The sequence below is a fragment of the Pseudonaja textilis genome, chromosome 6, assembly GCF_049901715.1.
Source record: "Pseudonaja textilis isolate UNSWEBS1 chromosome 6, rPseTex1.2, whole genome shotgun sequence".
NCBI classification, from domain to species: domain Eukaryota; kingdom Metazoa; phylum Chordata; class Lepidosauria; order Squamata; family Elapidae; genus Pseudonaja; species Pseudonaja textilis.
Genome location: NC_141995.1, coordinates 47121977 through 47145159, shown reverse-complemented (window position 1 = coordinate 47145159; position 23183 = coordinate 47121977). Strand labels below are relative to the sequence as shown.

The window sequence follows — 23183 nt, the reverse complement described above, 5'->3', positions numbered from 1 at the left end:
AGTTTAAGGACTTAAAAACAAACTCTCTCTTTTCTTGGAAGAAAAAACAACCAGGTCATTTAGAATCATGACTTGGGAAAGTTACAAACAGATTAAGGGGTCCAGATAGATGGAAATAAGATTTTGGAATTCAATCTAAGATTCCATGACTCCGGAGACAACTAAGACTGTAAGGATGATCAAAAGTAGAGATTTTAGGCTGGTTTTTTTTATTATTATTATTCCAACAGCATTTGGGAAAAAACCTACAATCTCTATTTTACATGGTAATCAAAATAGACCTCTACTTTTATTTCTAGGCTGCATTAACAGAGGGATAGAGTCAAGATTACATGAAGTGTTAATACCACTTCATAATGCCTTGGTAAGGCCACACTTGGCATCAGCATCCAGTTTTGGTTGCCACCATGTAAAAAAGATATTGAGACTCTAGAAAGAGTGCAGAGAAGAGCAACAACGAGGATTAGGGGATTGGAGGCTAAAACATATGAAGGACGGTTGCAGGAACTGGGTATGTCTAGTCTAATGAAATGAAGGACTAGTGGGGATATGATAGCAGTGTTCCAATATCTCAGGGGCTGCCCCAAAGAAGAGGGGGTCAAGCTATTCTCCAAAGCACCTGAAGAAGCAATGGGTGGAAACTGATCAAGGAGAGAAGCAACTTAGAACCAAGAAGAAATTTCCTGACAGAGCAATTAATCAGTGGAACAACTTGCCTCCAGAAATTGTGAATGCTCCAACACTGGAAGAAGAGATTGAACAGTCATTTGTCCAGAATGGTATAGGGTTTCTTGCTTGAGAAGCAGGTTGGACTAGAAGACCTCCAAGGTCCCTTACAACTCTGTTATTCTATTCTATTCTATTCTATTCTATTCTGTTCTGTTCTGTTCTGTTCTGTTCTGTTCTGTTCTGTTCTATTCTATTCTATTCCATCCTTATTCTTATTCTATTCTATTCCATTCTATTCTATACTCATTCTATTCTAGAGTGATCCATAGCCCTGTACTTGATGCAGATAAATCTGTATAAATAAAAACAATCATTCCTTTGGAACGGAATAATCCCTGGACATCATCAGACATGACTGGCTGTCTATTCATCCTCTCTGAGGTAGGAAAAGGAAGGCTATGATGGTGTTTATGGTTGATTTGAGTATATAATATAACTTGTGACTCAAAGGGAAGGAAATAAGCTGAATCATGGTCTGGATCAGTGGCTTAGGGAATGAGAGGATGCCTTGCACAGAAGAGAGGAAGAGGAGTCAGGCTGGGGAGTAAGCAATTAGGAAAAGCAAACTGAAGATTGCATATTTAAGCTAGATTATCTTATATTCTTTATAGGGCCTCTGGGAAGTGCATGCCCACAGAACCGGAAAGTAAAATATTTTGAATTCAACCACTGATAAAGGTGGTTAGATGCCACATGCCTGAGCTTCTCAGAACTCAAAAAGAAGCAGTTATGGAGAGCTGAATGAATGTCCATTGGCTCACGAATGGACCCCAAACAATCATCAATCAATCGGAATAAAGCTGGGAAGGTCTTCTAGTTGGAGTCTTCTAACCCAACCTTCTGTCCCTATACCATTTGTTGTTTAAAACGTCCAGTGATGAAGCACCCACAACTTCTGGAGGCAACTTCTGTTCCACTGGTTGATTGTCCTCCCTGTTAGGAAGTTTCTCCTTAATTCTAGGTTGTTTCTCTCCTTGATGAGTTTCCATCTGTTGATTCTTGTCCTGCCTTCAGGGGCTTTGGAAAAGAAGTTGACCTCCTCTTCTTCGGGGCAGCCTTCCAAATATTGGAATATTTCAATATTCAATCTCATAATCGTGCATAAGTGCACCATCGTGCCTCTCATCCCTGTCCTATTGTCCCCATTTATTTGTACCTATTTTCTGTATTCTTATTCATGTTTATACTGATACTATTATCTTGTAAGCGATTGACAAATAAAATAAAATAAAATAAAATAAAATAAAATAAATATCATATATAGTTCTTCTTTTCTCTAGACTGGCCATACCCAGTTCCTGCAACTCTTCTTCCTATGTTTTAGTCTCCAGGCCTTCAATCATCCCAGTTGCTCTTCTCTACACTTCTTCCAAAGTCTCAACATATATATATATTTTTTGTAATGCGGTGACCAAAACTGGATGCAGTATTCTAGGTGTGGCCTTACTAAAGATTTATAAAGCGGTACTAATACTTCACATAATTTTGATTCACGTGATGCATAACCTTTGGGTTACTTATGAGTTAATTTTTCCATGCACTGCAACTTTGAGGCTGTCTCTGGAATGTTATGGTTCCAAGGAAGATGGGAGCTAGAAATCTCTTTAATTTTTAATTTTAAATCTTTAATTTTATGACTAGCAAACGCTTCCTGCCTTAATTTTAAGCACTTTGTTCCCTATTTTAAGAGGGAGCCTTAATACAGGTCTTCCTCAACCACAGGTGAGCCCAAAATTTCCGTTGCTAAGCAAGAGAGGCTGTTAATTGAATTGTGCCCCATTTTGCAACCTTTCTTGCTGCTGTTCTTAAGTGAATCACTGCTCTTGTCTCCAGGCCTTTAATCATCCTAGCTGCTCTTCTCTGCACTTTTTCCAAAGTCTCAACATCTAAAAAAGATCCCTTTTAGAAATTCCAAGCAATGAATTGGGTTTATTATTATTATTATTATTATTATTATTATTATTGTTGTTGTTGTTGTTGTTGTTGTTGTTGTTGTTGTTTTGTTGTTGTTGTCATCATCATCATCATCATTATTATGTAATTGGTTTATTGTGAAGCATCTTGAATAAACTTCTGCACAACATCATTGGAGCTCTTAGTTATGCTTGTTTGCAACCTCAAGTGGTTTTGTATTAAGGTGCTGAAATTCTATTTCTGAAAATAATAAATGTTGCCTATGGAAATTATGGCATTCTGGGAACTGATACCTTCCTGTAGCTTTCAGAGAACTCTGTGCTGTCATTACCCAGCCCAAGAAAAACATATGAATCACCACTTTTTTCTATTTTTAAATCAAAACAGTGAATGTCATCTTTCATAAGCCTCCTTTCTTTATTCAGAAGCAGGATTAAGAGAAAAAACAAACAAACTAACAGGTTTTTGCTTGCCGTTGAAAATAGTTCCCAGCTTTATTAGGATATTGCCAAACAGGTGAGAAAAGTCTGTGCAATTTGGGCAGGTGTCACTCAGACAACAAATACAAGTAATCTTCAAGTTACAGCCATTTCTTTAGTGGCCATCCGAAGTAATGACAACATGTGGGGGGGGGGAAAGTCTTTTTCATACTTTAAACCGGCGTTCGCCAACTGGTGAGCAGCGGCGCACTGGTGGGCTGCGAGAAAATTTAGGTGAGCCACAGAGAAATCTCAACCCCAGAGCAATTAATCCAGGCTGCACAGAAACACAAGGCTGCACCACCCACATGGCCTGCGGAAACCCTCCCCGCCCACTCACTCCTTACCCGGCAAACTTGCCTGCTAAATTGCTATTTTTCCAACCATCATCTGTTCTGCTGTGCCAGGAGATTTAGATTAGCTAGGAAGCAGGAAATGGTGGATTTCTTGCTCTCTAGCTAGTCTTTAGACCTTTGGCTCTGCTTTTAAGCACAGCCAAACCTCCCTCAGGACTGAAGGTTCTATTATTCAGTGCAGACTCATGACAAGAAAATTTTATGTGACAGACTCATGTAGCTGATGGCAGATAGATAGATCACTGAACGAATCTGTGATTCTGTGAGCAACTCAATCTGCCTGCCTGCTTTGCCTGATTTTGGGTAAAAGTTGCTCTTTTTTTTTTTAAAAAAAAAGAATATTTATATAAAATATTTATAATATTTACATACAAGCTATGCCCAGACAGTCACATGACCACCAAGCCACACCCACAAATTAGGCCTCACCCACAGAACCGGTTAGTGGTCCCTGGGATTTAAAATTATGAGTTTGGTGGTCCCTGAGGTCCAAAAGGTTGGCAACCCCTGTTTTAAATGACCGCTGGAACCACCCCCTTGATTGAAGTTCAGACAGTTTGCAATGGTCTCATATTTATGATGGCGGCAGTGTCCTGGGAGGGGGGTCATGTGCAGTGTTGGGATTTGTCATGCCCTTGTTGGAGTCTGATTCTGAGGGGGAGATTGAGCAGCTGACAGGGAATGGGAGTGTGGCTCTGGTGGCTATGGAAGAAACGGGGGAAGGGCACAGTCTGGCTGGGCATTCAGAGGAAGACCCAGGGCCACCCCCTCTTCATCCTAGGGCATGCGTGGGTAGAAATGGAGAAGGGAGCAACATGGCTTATGGGAGAGAAAAGGGCTCTGATCCCTGGGATCTGCAGCTGGGAGAACAGGATATAAGAAGGGCATTTGCACACCGCACCTTGCTGGAAGCAAAGCATGCATTATCTTTTTTCGAGGGTTTTCTGGATTTTGGTGTCCTCCCAACTGTGTGTTATCTTTTGGAAGTCTGCAATTTATTTTCCTGGTCTGTCCTGTTAATTACTTCAGCATGGTTTGTGTGTGGGGCTTGGAGAGGGGCAGTGGTAGGAGTCCAATAATTTAGCAACCGGTTCTCGACCCTCATAATTTCTTCCAACAACCAATTCACCGAACTGCTCAGAAAGTTAACACCCGGGCTATAGTAAAGAAAAGACTTATATAATTATATTTGTTTAATGTGGGTTCCAGACTGATGAGCTGTATTCAAGTGTTGGTCTAGCAAATGTTTTGTATGCCCTAGTTAGTAGTGTAATATTAGCAGACAAAAAGCTGGATTACGATTAGGTTAACAATTCTTAATGCCTTTTTGGCTATGTAGTTACAGTGGGCTCTAGCACTTAGATGAGTATTCCAAGGTCCTTTACAGTGTTTGGATCATCAACATTCTTTAGTGTACGCCTGCCAAGTTTCCTCACAAGATTCCAGAAAAGACATCTCTTCGGAGTTAGCTTGTTTCTGAACTTCCTTTAAAAAAAAAAAAACTTTATAGGAGAAAGGATGTAATTGAAGGCTCTGGGTATTGTTTGTGCATCCAGACCTCTGCGGGGTTGCCAGAGTTTGTGCTGATCCTGCCCTTATTGCAAAATTGGGAAGCTGCTCGGCCTAACCTATCAATTAGCCATGGCAAAGTTTCTCTCAGGCTGTCTTACCTCATGCCATTCCACCCCTCGGCTCATAAACCTGATCTGGGGTGTCGCAAACAAGATGGAAGGAACATCAGGGCTCAGATGCCAGTCAACGCTTGGCAAGACATGTTCCCTTTGAGTCAGAAGAAACAGACGTAACGTCAGGGTTTCCACATGCTGTGGAGTTGGTTGGTTAGCTGGGCAGGACTTTCCTTTTTTCCTTTGCCCAATTCAGTTTTTAGCACAGATGCTACCAACAATGTGTGAACTCGGGCATTTTAGACAATGCCCAGGATGTCTGGAGAATGGCAAAAATGGGACATCGCAGTATGTTTAATGTTTCCCATATTTTTGAGGCATTCTTTACAATGCCAAAAGTATAAAATACTTCCTACTACTCTAAAATGCCATTCTAGATTTTTTTCTTCTACGTTTTTCCCACTAAGAAAATCTTGTGTTTTATTTTGCATTTCTTGTTCCATATTTTTGTATGTCTTTTCAATACACCTTAACCCCAAAGCTCTTTTCCTCCACTCTCTTTTCATACTTGGCCTAACTAGTTCCAATATTTGAGGGGCTGCCACAGAGAGGAGAGGGGGTCAACCTGCTTTCCAAAGGATGCAAAAGCCAGACAAGGAATAACGAATAGAAACTGAAAAAGAAGAGATTCAACCTCAAAATAAGGAAAGATTTCCTGATAATGAGAAGAATCGATTAGTGGCACAGAAGTTGCCTTTGGAAGTTGTGGGAGATTCATCACTGGAGGCTTTCAAGAAGAGTCTAGACTGCCATCTGTCAGAAATGGAGTAGGGCCTCCTGCTTCAGTAGGTGGGGGGTTGGACTAGATGACCTACAAGGTCCCTTCCAGCTCTGTTACTCTATTCCGTTCTATTCCATTCCATTCCATTCCATTCTATTCTTTATTCTGATATTCTGTTCTATTCTATCCTATCCTAAGCTATCCTATCCTAATATATATTATATTGTATTATATTGTATATTATATTATATTATATTATATTATATTATATTATATTATATTATATTATATTATATTATATTATATCACATCACATCACATCACATCACATCACATCACATCACATCACATCACATCACATCATTCTTGTCATTCTGCATAATGTCTAGGTATGATATACAATGCCTAAGGAAAGTATATAGCATTTTAAAATAACACAAGCATTTCATGCTTTGTTTAAAAAGTCACACATTCTATATGAAATGAATATACATTCAAACCAGGGGTGGGATTCAAATTTTTTAACAACCGGTTCTGTGGGTGTAGCTTAGGTGGTAGGAGTGGCTTAGTAGACTGGGTGGACGTGGCTTGGTGGTCATGTTATTGGCTGGGTGTGGCCAACTCAACATCACTCACATCGAGGCACACATCTCCTCGCCTTGCCTCTCATGACTATGGGGATACTGCAACAGTCGTAAGTGTGAAAAATGGTCATAAGTCACTTTTTTCACTGGCATTGTAACTTTGAATGGTCACTCCACACAAGCAAAGTACCAGCAAAGGAGGGGGGGAAAACTCCAGAGAAGTTCTAGAGACGGGAAGTCTAGTCCTGCCAAGAATGTAAAAAGGGTTAATAGAGAGGCAGTTTCTGTAAGCAACACCAGAATGTTTCCTTCCTGCCTTCCTTACAGGATTAGGCCAGTAATTTCTTCTAACAACCAGTTCTTTGAACTGCTTAGAAAGTTAACAACCGGTTCTAGCGAATAGGTGCGAACTAGTAGAATCCCACCCCTGATTCCAACTACTTTGAAAAACATGCAAAGAAGAGCAACTAAGATGATTAAGGGCTTGAAGGCAAAAACATACAAAGAACGATTGTGGGAATTGGGTTTGGCTAGTCTAGATAAAAGAAGGACCAGGGGGGACATAACAGCAGTCTTCTAGTATTTGAGGGCCTGCTCCAAAGAAGAGGAAGTCAAGTTATTCCCCAAAGCACCTGAGGGCAGGACAAGAAGCAACAGGTGGAAACTCATCAAGGAGAGAAGCAACCTGGAACTAAGGAGGAATTTCCTGACAGTGAGAACAATCAATCAGTGGAACAACTTGACTTCAGGAAATGTGGTTGCTTCACCACTGGAGGCTTTTAAGAAGAAATTGATAATAATTGAAATGTATAAGATCTCCTGCTCGAGCAATGGGTTGGACTAGAAGACCTCCAAGGTCCCTTCCACCTCTATTCTGATTGACTGACTCTTTGATTTTCTGCCGAACCAAACATTTTTGTTTTGACTGAAAACATTACAAAGTTGTGAGTAATGAAACAGCTCGGTTTAATAAAATTTTGGTCCAGTGGCCATAATTTAATCTTTTTAGATAGTCACACCTTCTATAAGTATCTTGGGCATTCTATACAATGCCAGCTTTTAATATATTGCTGGTAACACAGAAACTAAGAGAAGTGAAATCTGGATACATTTTCTACATAAAAAATTAAATTAGTCACAGCCGTCACTAAATCATAGAAGTAACCTAAGAAATGGAGACCGCTGCAAAGTTATGCTTTTTTTTTTACTTTGTGTTATTGTCCAACATTTGCATTAGCTTATCTTTTTTTTTCTAAACCCTGGAGAAAAGGGAAGGAGAAAAATATATATATATAAAAGCAAAATACCACTCACGCATCATGACAAAATCTTCAGAACCAAAAAGCCTACAAACTTGAAATTGGGCATGTAGCTTCCTCTTGACTTCTAGGGGCTCGCTAAGAAAGGATTTTTCCAAATGACCATCAGAGCATTTGGAGTATTTCTATTATTATTATTATTATTGTTGTTGTTGTTGTTGTTGTTATTATTATTATTATCATGCTCTGATGCTAAGGAGTTCTACTCCCCCTCCCCACCTGGAAAGAAATCTCTTCCAAAGGCAAAAGACAAGCAGAGGAGAGGAGTTTCAGTTTCACAGCAGCACCAAGCAGCTTTAGTACAGAACAGTTGAGCTAAGCCACGCCCAGGCTCCTTGCTGTCTCCTTGCTCATATAGCAAATACTCTTTCAGTTTCCAAACAGCCCTCAACTCTTTCTCACACTGACAGGACACTAGCCAGGTAAATACCGATGGATGCTGGTAGGCAGAGGCAGAATTCCCCCCCCCCTATTTTCCTCCCCAAAAACTAAGCCCGACCACATAGTTTCATAGCAAAGCACAGGTATCGAGCTAGTATACTGTATAAAACTACATATTGTATCAGAAGAGAAGGCTGTAGAAGGCAATTAACAGTGGTTAGTGTTGGCATTTAAGTGCTGGGTGGCTGAAAAATGCTGGACATAAACTGTGTACCTTTTAACACATCATAATCCACGCCCACACAATGCCACGTTGCTAAAATTAATATGGGCCTGCTGTGAATTTCCAATACGAACTGCATTTCATCATTGCATTCAGCATTTCCCTAATCCTTCCTAGAAAAAGGCTGAGAAGTACAAACATCATCTAGTACAGATAGTCCTTGGCTTAAAACAGTTCATTTGGTGACCGTTTGAAGCTACAAGAGCCCTGGAAAAAGCAACTTATGACCGTTTTTCACCCTTATGACCACTGCAGCATCCATCCCCATGGTCACGTGAGTGAAACTCAGATGCTAGACAACTGACTCATATTTATGACCGCTGCAGTGTCCCTTGTGTCCTTCTGATAAGCAACATCAATGGGTAAGCAGATTCACTTAACAACCAGGTTCCTAACTTAACGACTTCAGTGATTCACTTAACAACTGGGGCAAGAATGGTTGTAAATTGGGGCACTTTTTTTTACAGAGGCACGATTGAGAGTGTTTTAACAAACGGCGTCCCTGTTCAGTTTGTTGGCAGCAGCGCCTCTGATAGAAAGTCCCTGCAGAAAGTGGTGAGGACAGCAGAGAAGATTATAGGAAGCTCACTTCCCATTATTCAGGATGCTGTTTATAAGCGCTGTGTACTTAGAGCTTGAAGCATTGTTAGAGACCCCACACACCCACTTCATGGCCTGTTTCTGTTGCTCCCCCCTGAGAGGAGGTTTTAGTAGGACCACCCAGTGCGTGGCTGGTGGTGGGCATGGCTATGGTGGATGTGGCCAGCTCAATGTCACTATCCTTCAAAAAGACCTTGACTATGTATCAGAACGGTCAAACAAATGGCAACTTCAAATCTCAACAAATAAATGTTCTGCCTTACATATTGGTTAAAAAAAAAATCAGAAAATAAAATACAGGCTGAATAGTCAAGACCTTGTTGATGATCCAAACTCTGTCAAGGACCTTGGAGATCTCATCTCTGATGATCTATGTGCTAGAGCCCACTGTAACTACATAGCCAAAAAGGCGTTAAGAGTTGTTAAAATAATCCTACGTAGCTTTTTCTCTGGTAATATTACACTACTAACTAGAGCACATAAAACACTTGCTAGACCAATACTTGATTACAGCTCATCAGTCTGGAACCCACATTATGTATCTGATATTAACACAGTTGAGAAAGTCCAGAAATATTTCACAAGAGTTCTCCACTCCTCTACTCGTTGTAGAATACCTTATGCCAACAGACTTGAAATTCTAGACCTAGAAAACCTTGAATTACGCCGTCTTCGGTTTGATCTAAGTATGGTGTATAAAATCATACATTGCAATGTCCTACCAGTCAATGAATACTTCAGCTTCAACCGTAATAACACAAGAGCAAACAATAGATACAAACTCAAGGTTAATCGCACCAAACTTGATTGCAAGGTTAATCGCACCAAACTTCAGCAACAGAGTGGTCAATGTCTGGAATACTCTACCTGACTCTGTGGTTTCTTCCCCAAACCCCCAAAACTTTAACCTTAGACTGTCTCCTATTGACCTCACCCCTTTTCTAAGAGGTCTGTAGGGGGTGTGCATAAGTGCATCAACATGCCTACCGTCCCTGTCCTGTTGTTTCTTTTTTTTCTTTCTCATATGTATCCATGTATTCATAACTATGTTGTTACTTATACCTATTATCTTGTAAGCAATTGACAAACCAAATAAGTAAATAAAATTAAATAAATAAATTCGGGGGCACCTGTGATGGCCAAGTGCTAAGGCAGGACTTCCCTCAGACCCCCCCCCCACTCTCATTATAGTCTCCTTCCTTCTTTTCTTCCTTCCTTCTCTTATTTTTCCTTTCCTCTTCATTCTCCTTTCTTCTTCCTTCCCCTCTTTCCTTCTTTTTCCTTCCTCGCTCTCTTCCCCTCTTTCCTTCTTTCTCTTTTCTCTTTCCTCGTTTCCTTTCTCCTTTCCTATCCCTTCTTGCCTGATCAAATGCAAAAGAAGAAATGATTCGCTTTCGGTTTTGTTTTAAGTTAGTTTCGCTAGCCCTCCGCCAGTAAAAACAGAGCATGCTGTTTCCAGGCCAGATCTGTCACTTAGGGGTACACCGAAACTAAGGCTTTGAGTTTGACCACCCTTGGTGTAGTGCAGCAAAGGAGAGCTTGCGTGACCCTGAATCCAGTCCTCATGCAACCACTGGTGATCTAGATAGAAGGCGAAATCTCCCTGCTTTCATCAGTTCTGGTTACATCAGGGCTGCTTTTATTTTTAGGAACCCAGGTCTCCGACGACGCCCCTAGGCTGACTAAAAAGATCAAGGCCCTTTCCTTTTTCCTGGATCAGGAAGCTTTCCAGCATCCACTTGGCAATCTCTGAGCTCGGAGGTACGCAACCCACTGCCTTCCTTAACCGGCACTACCAGAATAGCAGAAAGTAAAGGTGTTGGCGCTTGACAGGTTGCGTGAGTCATATGTTTGAAGCCAGGAATGACATGCCTGCCTCAGAACAATGGGAGATTACATCTTTTGGAGGCTCTTCTTCCACTGCCTGTTTCAATGAAACCTGATCTAGGATCTCGCTCTCTTTGCCCGAGTTCAGATTCAACAGAATAACAAGAGTTGGATCATGGGGTCTTGGAGGTCTTCTAGTCCAACCCCCTGCTCAGGCAGGAAACCTGCTGTCCCATTTCAGATCAATGGCTGTCCAGTCTCTTCTTAAAACCTTCCAGTGATGGAGCAACCACAACTTTCGAAGATGAAGGCGTTCCATGGATTGTTCTCCCTGTCAGGAAATACGTCCTTCGTTCTAGGTTGCTTCTCTCCTTGATGAGTTTCCTTCTGTTGCTTCTTTCCTCTAGACTAGACATACCCAATTCCTCAAACATTCTTTGTATGTTTTAGCCTCCGGTCCCTTAATCGTCTTGATTGCTCCTTCCTTGATTGCTCTGCACCCTTTTAATATATTTTTTTATGTCACGGTGACCATATCTTTTTATTCTATAAAGTGTTTCACTTGTATAAAGCATTTGCATCAGTGGTGAGATTCAATTTTTTTTACTATGGGTTCTGTGGGCGTGGCTTGGTGGGCGTGGTGTGGTGTGGCTTGGTGGGTGTGGCTTGGTGGTCCCCACCCCACTAACCTGCTTTCCAGCTCTATTCTCCTGTGCAGGGCAACCAAAGAAGACCCAGCCAATCAGCTTCAGGAGGCAGCAAAGTCATGTGGGCGGGGCCAGCCAGAGGTGTATTTGCCAGTACTCTGAACTACTCAAAATTTCCGCTCCCGGTTATCCAGAACTGGTCAGAACTGGCTGAATACCCACCTCTGATTCCCTCCCCACCCCACTAACCTGCTTTCCTGCTCCGTTCTCCTTTGCAGGGCAACCAAAAAAGACCCAGCCAATCAGCTGGGACTCAATGGGTGGCAGAGAATAAATGGGGGCGGGGCCAGTCAAAGGTGGTATTTGCCGATTCTCTGAACTACTCAACATTTCCGCTACCGGTTCTCCAGAACCATCCAAACTGGCTGAATACCCACCTCTGATTTGCATTACAAATATTTGTATTCATATCATGTGTTTGATTCTATAAAGTGTTTTTACAGGTAGTCTCAACCACAAGTGAGCCCCCCCCCCCAATTTTTTTTTGTTGCTAAGTGAGACACTTGTTAAGCAAATTTTGCCCCATTTTATGACCTCTCTTGTCACAGTTGCGAATCAGGGCGCTTGTTAAGTTAGGAATCTGCTTGTTAAGTGAATCTGGCTTCCCCATTGAGACCTTGCTAGTCAAAAGGTTGCAAAAGAGGATCGTGTTGATCCCAGGATACGACGATCATCATAAATGTGAGTTTCCAAGTATCTTAATTCTGATCACGCAACTGTGGGGAGGATCATAAGTGTGAAAACTGGCCATACGTCCCTTTTTTTCAGTCCCGTTGTAACTTCAAATGAACTGTTGTAAGTCAAGGACTGTCTGTATTTGTATAAAGTATTTTTATTGCAAATCTGAGCATGCTCCCTTCTCCTCTCCTGATTGGATGAAGCATTTTCTCCAGTTAGTTCTTGGTTCTGGGCTCAAACCCTGCTTATCTGACTGTTGCCTCCTTAATGGCTCATCCTCCCTCAAGGCCATTCACTCTGACCTCTTTTTCAAGTTTATCTCCAGGTTGAATTCACCAACAGGGTTGCCCTTCTCACCATTGCAAAGGTCTCCTGGTGTTATCTTTTTTATTATTGTAAGTTAAAACATTTAATTAAAAAACTATTATTTTAACAAGCATAACAAAGGTCTCCTGGGACAACGCCACACCTTTGCCTTTCTAGGGATCTTATTTAGAGGGCAAAGACTTTCTTCTCTGTGTCTTGAATTAACTTCAATCAATCAGAATAGAGCTGGAAGGGGCCTTGGAGGTCTTCTAGTCCAGCCCACTGCTCAAGCAGGAGATCTTATACTATCTCAGACAAGTGACTGTCCAATCTCTTCTTGAAAAGCTCCAGTGATGAAGCTCCCACAACTTCTGAAGGCAATTTCTGTTCCACTGGTTGATTGTCCTCACTGTTCGGAAGCTTCTCCACAATTCCAGGTTGCTTCTCTCCTTGATTAGTTTCCATCCATTGTTTCTTGTCCTGCCCTCAGGGGCTTTGGAGAATAAGTTGACCCCCCGCCTTCTTCTTTGTGACAGGCCCTCAAATACTGAAATAATGCTATCCTGTCTCCCCTAGTCGTTCTTTTGTCTAGACTGGCCAAACCCAATTTCTGCAACCATTCTTTAGCCTTAGTTGCTCTTCTTTGCACTTTTTCCAAAGTCTCAACATCTTTTTTTTGTAATGTGGTGACCCAAATTGGATGCAATATCCCAGGATAGCCATCTTCAGTAAGTTTGCACATTAAAATGTAGTAAACACTACAGAGGGAGCTTCCAACTGTTGAAGACGGAGCTTTGGGATTAAACTGATGTAACAACGGGTTCAGTGAATGTGGGCAGTGTTTGCAACTCATCTTCTGCTGCGAGCCCTGTGTGTGAAACAGATGATGTGCGGCAATCCACTATACCGTATGAAGCAGCTGAGCTGGGAAATCCAGAAATAAAGCACAGACTAGAGCCAGGGCCAGTGGGCAGACCCAACAGCTGATCATCAGAGAAAACCAGTTTGCTCACAGCTGATCATCGGAGCGAACCAGTTCGCTCACAGCTGATCATCGGAGTGAACGGTTCACTCACAGCTGATCATCGGAGTGAACGGTTCGCTCACAGCTGATAATTGGAGTGAACCAGTTTGCTCACAGCTGATCATTTGGAGCGAACGGTTCACTCACAGCTGATCATTGGAGTGAACCAGTTCGCTCACAGCTGATCATCAAAGCAAACCAGTTTACTCACAGCTGATCATTGGAGTGAACCAGTTTGCTCACAGCTGATCATTGAAGTGAACCAGTTCGCCTGAATTGGGCTGAACCAGCACAATCCTATTCCTGGCCAGAACCAGGGTGCTTTTTCAAAAGGCAACCATGAACTGGATGACTCAGAATCTCCACAGACAGCAAGAACTAGTAGAGTTCAACAGTGAAGGTAGGATTGGCCGGGGAAGGGTGGACTCAGGTTCTAATTCCTCCTCCTAGGTATGGAAGATCCTTGGGCGAGTTTCGTCCAGTTCTTTCTCATCCAACGATCAGTGCAGATCAGTGGTAAAGATGCTGGATTAGGAATGGAGAGGCCCAGGTTATAATCCCTACTCAGCTATAGAAGTTTCTGGGAATTTGGAGTCCATCCTCCCTCAGCAGTGGTGGGATTTAAATTTTTTTACTACTGGTTCTATGGGCATGGCTTGGTGGGTGCGGCATGACTTGGTGGGCATGGCTTGGTGGGCATGGTAGGGGAAGGATACTGCAAAATTCCTACCCCACTCCAGGGGGAAGATTACTGCAAAATCCCACCCCACTAACCTGCTTTCCAGTTCAACAAAAGAAGACCTGCTCCGAACTGGCAACAAAAGAAGACCTGCTCCGAACTGGCTGAATACCACCTCCATCCCTCAGCCCAAGAACTGGTATGGGGAAGTGGATGATGGGCTGAGCTATCACTGGTGAGAGCCAAGTTCACATCCACACTCATGCATGGAGAGTTCAATCTGTCTTTCGGCCAAGTCGTTTCAAGCAAACCGTGATGGTGTTTGGGATATATGACACCGATGGAAAAACAGTAGTAGCACTGGGTGGCTCAGCCCTTCCTTATTTCCCTGGAGACCTACTTATCTACAAAGAAGAAGAGGACAAGACCAGCTTAGGTGAGAGGCAAGGAAAGTACTCTGTGATCAGAAGGCCAAGGGGGGGGAAAAAGAAGTGTTGGCCAAGAGTTCCAGGAACTTCCATCTACAGCTAATAAAGGCAATCTAATTTCTTCCAAACCACATCGTGTCCATGTGATCTCTTATTTACCGAGGAATTGAGCAAGGCCAATTGTCTTCTCCACCCACGTTCTCCGTCAGCATCAGGGAGATGAGACAACAGAGAAACAGAAGAGAAGTGAGCAACAATTTAATTACCAGTCTTCCAAGTAGTTTCCCCCCCGCCCCCTATAGTTCCTAAAGTTAACACAGAAAGTTCTCTAAGTGAGAAGTTGGTTTCACTGGCTGGTCCTTTCAACATTTTTTTTAATTCATCACCATGAGATAAATACTCATCAGAGGTGGTATTCAGCTGGCTCTGACCGGTTCAGGAGAACCGGTAGTGAAAATTTTGAGTTCAGAGAACCAGCAAAAACCACCTCTGAATGGCCCTGGCCTCATCTGTTCTCTGTCTCCCATTGAGTCCCAGCTGATCGGCTGGGTCTCCTTTTGTTGCCCTGCACAGGAGAACGGAGCTGGAAAGCAGGTTAGTGGGGTGGGGAGGGAATGGAGATTTTGCAGTATCCTTCCCCTGCCACGCCCACCAAGCCACGCCCACAGAACCGGTAGTAAAAAAAATTTGAATCCCACCACTGATACTCATGTTGCCAGTTTCCCAGTTGTCATTTCATTGCTTTGTCCGGCACCATAGAGTAAGACAACATGAACTGAGCTCCCTGAGGATGGGATATTGTACACACGTGGTTTTGGTGAGGAGGTGGATGGGGAGGGGGGGGGGGGAGGATCAAAAAAGATTTGTAGACACATCCAGTTTCTACAGTGGGTGAGCCAGAGATAATTTTCTATCTGATTTGCATCTATATCCTTGATGAGTCTGCTGTTTGAAATGCGGTAAGTTCCTCCTAGCCAGCTGTTCCAAACTAGTTCCTTCTTTAGTTCCTCAATAAACCTACATGATTGACAGCCTTATTCGAGACCCACCCTGACCATCTTCACCACTTCCATTACAAAACAACGTGAAGGGGGAAGGGGAAAACCATGTCCTTCAACTGACTCTTGACTTTTGATGAGTTCATGATCCTGCTCCTGTGGTTTTCTCGAAACCAACACAACAACCCCAGACTAAAAACAATATTTTCTTTGAGCCAGGCTCAACGTATGATGTCCATCCGTTGTATTTTCTTGGCAATAATATGAAACAGCGACATCTACGCTGGCTTGGGCATGTTGTGAGGATGGCCGATGGGCAGATTCCAAAAGAAATCGGGAGGATGAGTGCAGGGAAAGTGCCCTAGAGGGAGACCCTAGCTGCAATATAAGGATATCTGCAAGAGGGCTCTGAAGACCTTGGGAATGGACCTCAACATCTGGGAAACCTTGACCTCTGATCGTTCAGCTTGGAGGCTAAAGACGCAGCATGGCCTTCTCCAAGTCAAAGAAGAGACTCTTGTTGGGCAGGCTGAGGCCAAGGGGCAGTCCCAGAACCGGCGAAACAGGGGACAGACTGTATCTGTCCTCCGTGTGGAAGGGATTGCCACTCTTGAATTGGCCTCTTTAGCCACACTGGATGCTCTTTTGGGGCCTCTTTTCAGAGCACAATACCATCGTCTCTTGAGACTGAAGGATGCCAATGAATCTGAAACGGCTTGGCTATTGTTTTTTCCCCCTCCACAGATTTAACTTTTAGCTCTGAGATGGGTCCCTCATCCAAGTTCTGACGAGTTCAATCCTGCTTAGCTTTTGGTATCAGATCCACAAAAGTCAAGAAGACAATTGGCTCCCTTCGTGGGATTAAAGATCCCACCTGCTCTATTGATTTAGCGCCTGTCAGAACTGCCATCATATGCTTGGGCATCCCTTGTGCTAGCTACCGCTCTGCCCTGAACTAGGGAGGGAGGGAGGGAGTTGGGCGGAGAGGGCGAGAGGCTAACTACTCATTGCACCACCCAGAGACATCAACTCAAGATCAAAATGCTGGGAATCAGAGGTGGGTATTCAGCAGGTTCTGAGCAGTTCTGGAGAACCGGTAGCGGAAATTTTGAGTAGTTCAGAGAACCGGCCAATCTCACCTCTGACTGGCCTCGCTCCCATCTCTTTTCTGCTTCCCATTGAGTCCCAGCTGATCGGCTGGGTCTTCTTGGGTTGCCCTGCCCAGGAGAACAGAGCTGCAAAGCAGGTTAGTGGGGTGGGGAAGGAATGGGGATTTTGCAGTATCCTTCCCCCAGGAATGGGGAGGGAATGGGGATTTTGCAGTATCCTTGCCCTGCCACGCCCACCAAGCCACGCCCACAGAGCCGGTAGTAAAAAAAAAAAATTGAATCCCACCACTTCTGGGAATGGAATGCAACAGTTCCCAAAACATTTTATTCAAATATAATTGAACAATAACAGACTATAAGCAAGGGGAAGGAACTGGGGAGAGAATTGGACAAGAAAAGTTAACCAGGAAAGTTTGCCGCATGAATTTCAGTTCCAGCTTTGCTATATTGTAATCCACTTGGCCTTTAGTATACCTTTCACCCTGAATGGAGTCGAAGGTCGTTCTTACTTAAGGGACTAAGTTGAGACTGGAGTGAGAGCACCTCTGCTGTTTGTTGTATTATCACAGTTGATAGAACATTCTTTGAATTGAGATCAACTCCAGCTTTTTATTATTATTATTATTCAATACAACAATTAGTGGTGGTGAGTTTTTCTTTTTTTATGTCTTTATCTATCCCAACACTCATATTTCCTGGTGCTGTGGTTTTCCTTCCAAGCACTGCGGGGGGAAGGGGGGGAAACAACCTAAAGTTTTGAATCTTCTGAAGATCGGCCAAGTGCTGTGCAACAAGGGAATTAAATATCCATGCAACCTTCCCCTGTAATAAATTAAAACAGATGAACACACAAGCACAATGAGAATGCTCCCTTGAGATTTGCTTTAAGGAAAAGCGACTCTGGGTGATGAGGTTGTGTTCATGCAATACTTCCCATCGTTTGCCAAAGAATTCTCAATGTTTGGGTTTGAGTTACATCATTCATTGGGTTTCATCAATCTGGGTTTGGTTCCAATGATTGTGTGGTTAAATTCCTGCCTTCTTAGCGCATCTCCAATAGTAAACTATTACCTGTTCTTTGGAGATTCTAGTGACTCCGCTCCCTACTAGTACTTATGACGTTAATTAGTTGGATGATGAAATGTCTTCAAGGAAACAACCAAGCTCAGAGAACCTCAATGATTTCCCCATTTCAATCCAGAACTACAAATAATTCTCATCTATCGATTCTAGTGATGGTTTGATCCTGCTCATCCACCTTATCCATTTTCTTCCCACATTCCTAATTTCCATAGCTCCGCTGAGGACAATAATTTCCCCAGTCGATTCTCCACTTCCGTCACATGCCCATAGTCTGTGAGTTTCTGCTTGACAATCATCAGCTCAAGGGAGCAGCCAGATTTTAATTGGCCCAAGACTGAGTGATTGGTTTCTCCTACATTTCTTAAACCATAAATGATTCCTACTACGGCAGATAGGTGTGCATCACTTGCTAATTGTTGGATAGTAAGCAAATTTAGAGACTCTTGGCAGCTGGGGATTTAGAAGAGAGAAACTTTCAGGGTCTCCTCCAGGGGGTAGGCTGCTACCAGTTCACACCAGTTTGGGCAAACCGGGTGTTAATTTTACATTTGGTTCGCCAAACCAGTAGTTTAATGACTGGCTGGCCCCGCTCACTCCACTCCTCTCACAAGTCTCCACGTGGCCCATTTTGGATCCAGGTAAGTGCAGGCCCCACGCAGAAGCTCGGGGAAAAAAATGGGCCTCCCGGAATTTCAGGAAGGCCGGAAATGGGCCTGTTTCCAGCTTCCAGAGAGCCTTTGGAGCCCGGGGAGGCCGTTTTCACCCTCTTGGAGGCTCAAGGAAAGCCTCCAGAGGCCAGGGAGGGTAAACATGGCTCCCTTGCCATGGTGCAAGAGGCCAACTAGTTTGAGAAAAGAACTGTTGCATGTATGTGCGTGTGTGTGTATGTGTTGGTTTCCATAATTTCCTCCACAATATAGCAACTATCAGCTTTGGAAGCCATATTTTACTTCGAAGCTCAAAGCTGCCACATTTTAGTGCCTGGAAATTTGGGAGGGGGGGATTGCATAGAGTGGTAGAAAGTTAGACTCAACAACATTCTTCTCATAAAGTCAAGGACAAGTGACCCTGCACCTGGAGAGGAGGGTCTGGAGGAAGGTCTCTAGTTGGGACGATGGGGGATTGAGGCATGTGATGGGCTGATGGGTGCAGGGGAGGGGTTTGTAAATTTTCAATTGGGAATAGGACTTCAATAAATAGGACTTCAATAAATTCTTACTTGGATTAACTTTGTTTCTGAGTGCTGAATGAAATGGGGAGTTTCATTAGAATGCTGACAGTAGTAACATTTACATAACTCCCCCCCCCCCCAAAAAAAAGTGTTCCCATCCCATCAGGTTAAACACTCGTTCTTGCTGGGGAAGAATGAGAGATAGCAGTAGACCAAGGGTCTTCAAACCTGGCAAGTTTAAGTCTTGTGGACTTCAACTCCCAGACATCCTGAGCTAACATGACTGGAAGAGGAATTGTGGGGGTTGAAGTCCACAAGTCTTAAAAGCTGCCAAGTTTGGAGACCTCTGCTATAGCACCTAAGATTTTTGGCTTAAGACAAGAGTCTTCAAATTTGGCCAGTCTTAAAGCTGTCAAGTTTGGAGACCTCTGCAGTAGACACTCTTCAGAGTCAACCTTTCAATAAATGACATGATTCTCACTGGACTATCGCAACATTCCAATCTTTTTTAAAAAAAATAAAGTGATTTTTACAGCTCTCTCTTGAGTACTCAAAGTTTTACGAAGCCATAAAAACAACTGAACTTTGAAACAATATCTTGGGGTAACATCAAGCGATGAAAAATATAACTTTCAACCCCACCTGCAACCCACAACCACCTGATAGCCACTGTCTGAGCCTGAACTAGGGGGGAAATAAAGACCAAAGGCAAGGAAAAGTTAGGCCAGAGTCATGGAGGTCCACTGAAAAGCAAAATCTGGACCGGTGGTACTCCACACCAAAATTTGTTTCTCTTTTCTCATGTGACTGAGCTTAAAAGTTTTTTTTGGGCTAGACTTACCTGCCCCACTCTCTTCTATTCTCCGAAATTCAAGTAACTCAAAAGTCAGCCTTTCCAGGATGAAGGATGTTCCTGATTAAGGATCGGTCCAGTTTTAGCTTTTGTATTTGTAGCCTGAGGAACCAATCAGAAACTTATTGAGTCTCTGTCAATATCATGGGAAGAGATGACCCATATTTCCTCTCTTTTTTTTGAATAATAAGTCAGGGACTAAGAAGTTTCAACATACTTCTGATGTCCTAACTGTCTCTGATTCCTCCTATTGAAATATGTAGAATTTCGATCAACCTCATCCTGCTCCAATCCCTCATCTCCTTGTAAATCCTGAGATCTTCATGAATCATAGAAGTAGATGGTGTTGACATGAGGGATTCCACAAACCAGCAACTGAACTGATCAAGAGTAGCCGTTTGCCGTTTCTCCATTTTAGAAATCCCATCAGCACATGATCTTCAGGAGAGAATTCTACTCCATAAGCACAGAGTCTCCATCAAGTAAGAGAAAAACAGAGTTGGAAGGGACCTTGGAGGTCTTCTAGTCCAAACCCTTGCTCAAGCAGGAGACCCTATACCTGTGATGGCAAACCTATGCCACAGGTGGCACGCAGAGCCATTTGTGCCAGCACATGAGCTGCAGGCAAACTTACCTCAATGTGCATGCGTGCACCTCACAGCTGATTTTTGGCTGGTGTGAGGCCTTTTTTGGCCTCCCAAAGGCTTGAAGAAAGCTTCTGAAGGCTTCTGCAGGCTTTGCAGGCCAAAAAGTAGGCCCATTTCCTCACTTCCTGTTTTTCCGAAAATACCAGAAGTGATGAAATGGGCCTAGTTTTTGGCCTGCAAAGCCCGCAGAAGCCTGCTGTGAGGCACGGTGCAGGTAAGGGGGCGGCAGAGGATAGGTGGGGATTGCATGTGTATGTGTAGGGGGAATGGAGGGGCGCGCATTGCCTTCTGTAAGCGTGCATACAATTTTTGGCACAGGAGCCCAAAAAGGTTAGTCACCACTGCCCTATACCATGCCAGACAAAGTATTTGAAGAGCTGACAGAACTACCAGCTTAAAAGACTGATGGTTCTTGGTTTTCTTTGAAGAGGTTTCGCTTCTCATCCAGGAAGCTTCTTCAGCTCTGACTGGATGGTGGGGAATGGAAGGATTCATTTTTGTAAAGAAAAAACAGTTGCCCCTTGAAAAATGCACCTTTGGGATAAGCGTGACCTGGATGGCTGAGAATCTCCATAGATCTGATCTGATGGCACCTTTGCTAAAAATATTTCCAAGTTCAGGTTGGCCACAACAGTTCAAGGGATCACTTCCTTTGGGAAACAGTGCAAACGAAGAGGATGGGCTCTCCTTGTGATGTCTTATCAATCTAAGAATCTTAAAAACACTCATGCCCACTAAAGAGTCATGCCATTAATACAAGGTAGGTGTGTGAGCTCATTAATTTGACCACTCCATTCTTGCTGAGCTCAAGGTGTTGGCACAGAAATGGCTGAGTCACTGCCCTCTAGCTGAACCACCCTGCCCTCGGTTCAATAGGTTCTTCATTGCCTACAGAAGCAATCCCTGGAAAACCCAACTGATTCGAAGAGGAAATTCTGTTATTTCACCACCAAACAGACTCACGTTAAACATGACTTCACCTTCAACATTCAAGGGGTTGCGCGTGCAACACCCAGCTCTTTGTAGATCACGTGCTTGGAATGAGCAATTTTGTGCAAAATTCTAGAGAAGATTGGGAAAATGGGTTTTGACTCAAGATCTTGCTTTCATTTGAACGTAACCACGGTCCAGTTGGGCCTTGATTAGATAGCTAGTCACTGCCCTGGTCTTCAGCCCATCCATAAGCTGAATTTCTCCTCAGCTGCACTCCCAATGAAATACCATAAAAGGTAACAATGGAAGAAACCGATGTCAATTGGACCAGAGAGAAGTTCTCAGGAACTCCAGTTCTAGTTCACCCATTGGTTAAAAAACCAGGGTTGTCCTTGTTAATATTATTTTATCGTTTTAACAGATAATCAGGGTTGGAAGGGACCTTGTAGATCATCTAGTCCAATCCCCCACTCAAGCAGGAGACCCTACACCATTTCTGACAAAGGGCAGTCCAGTCTCTTCTTGAAAGACTCCAATGATGGCGTTCCCACAACTTCCGAGGGCAACTTCTGTTCCATTGGTTGATTGTTCTGTCAGAAAGTTCCTCCTTATTTCCAGGTTGAATCTCTCCTTGTTCAGTTTCCATCCATTATTCCTTGTCTGGCCTTCAGGTGCTTTGGAAAATAGCTTGACCCCTTCCTCCTCTCTGTGGCAGCCCCTCAGATATTTGAACCCTGCTATCCTGCCTCCCCTGGTCCTTCTCTTCCCTAGACTAGCCAAGCCCAGTTCCTGCAACCGTTCTTCATATGTTTGAGCCTTCAGTCCCCTCATCATCTTGGTTGCTCTTCTCCGCATTCTTTCTAGAGTCTCAACATCTTTTTTACAGCGTGGTGACCAAAACTGGATGCAGTACTTTAGGTGTAGTCTTACTAAGACTTTATAGACTGGCATTAGTACCTCACCTGATCTTGATTGTATCCCTCTGTTCAAGCAACTTTTTTGTTTTGGAAAACAAAACAAAACAAAACAAACGCCATTTGTTTAGGCCTCAGGGACTCAAAAGAGCATAAACAGTGTTTCCTCCTCCCATTTCTATTGTCACCACAAAAGTTGTGAGGGACTAGTAAAGACAAAACAGCAGAGTGAATAGCTACAAGTGTCAGACCAAGCCCAAATTATTTGTGGTTTGCCTGCAGAAGAGGAAGCTGACTTCAAAAGTATTTGGCCTGTCTTCAATTGAAATTAAAGTGACAGGAGGACAACTGAAGAGCAGGAAAATCTTCCTTTCTTGCACTTTTAGGAATCCATTCAGTGGTTCTTGCAACATCTCTGCGATGGAGAAATAAAACTTCAGATCATATTGTTCATTATAGTGATTGAGGGGGCGGGGAGTATGTTTCCTCTGTACCACTTTGGTACACTTTGGTACACTTTAAAAAAAAACTGTTAAGTATCTTTGTTTTCCACCGTTTTGATTTTATGGTGGTAGTAGTCCTGTTTTCCTCTCCCCAAGGGGGGGGGGACATTGAAATTTCTAAAAGAAAAAGAGACAGAGAAAGAGGGAGGGAGGGATAAAGAAAAAGAAAGAGGAAGAGAGAGAAAAAGTGAAAGAGCAAAAGAGAAAGAACAGAGAGAGAAAAAAGCGAAAGAGATGAAAGAGAACAAAAGAGAAAGAGCAAGAGAGAAAAA

The 23183-nt window shown here is 43.1% G+C and overlaps 1 protein-coding gene across 1 annotated transcript in view; it reads left to right on the top strand.

Moving 5' to 3' along the window:
- HMX1 (H6 family homeobox 1) overlaps positions 1-20464 on the top strand; it is a 243007-nt gene extending 222543 nt beyond the window's left edge. Inside the window, exon 3 of the mRNA XM_087936532.1 lies at positions 20414-20464. The gene's annotated coding sequence lies outside the window, so the exon portion shown is untranslated. The remainder of the gene's footprint in view (positions 1-20413) is intronic.
- Positions 20465-23183: the final 2719 nt, after the last annotated feature.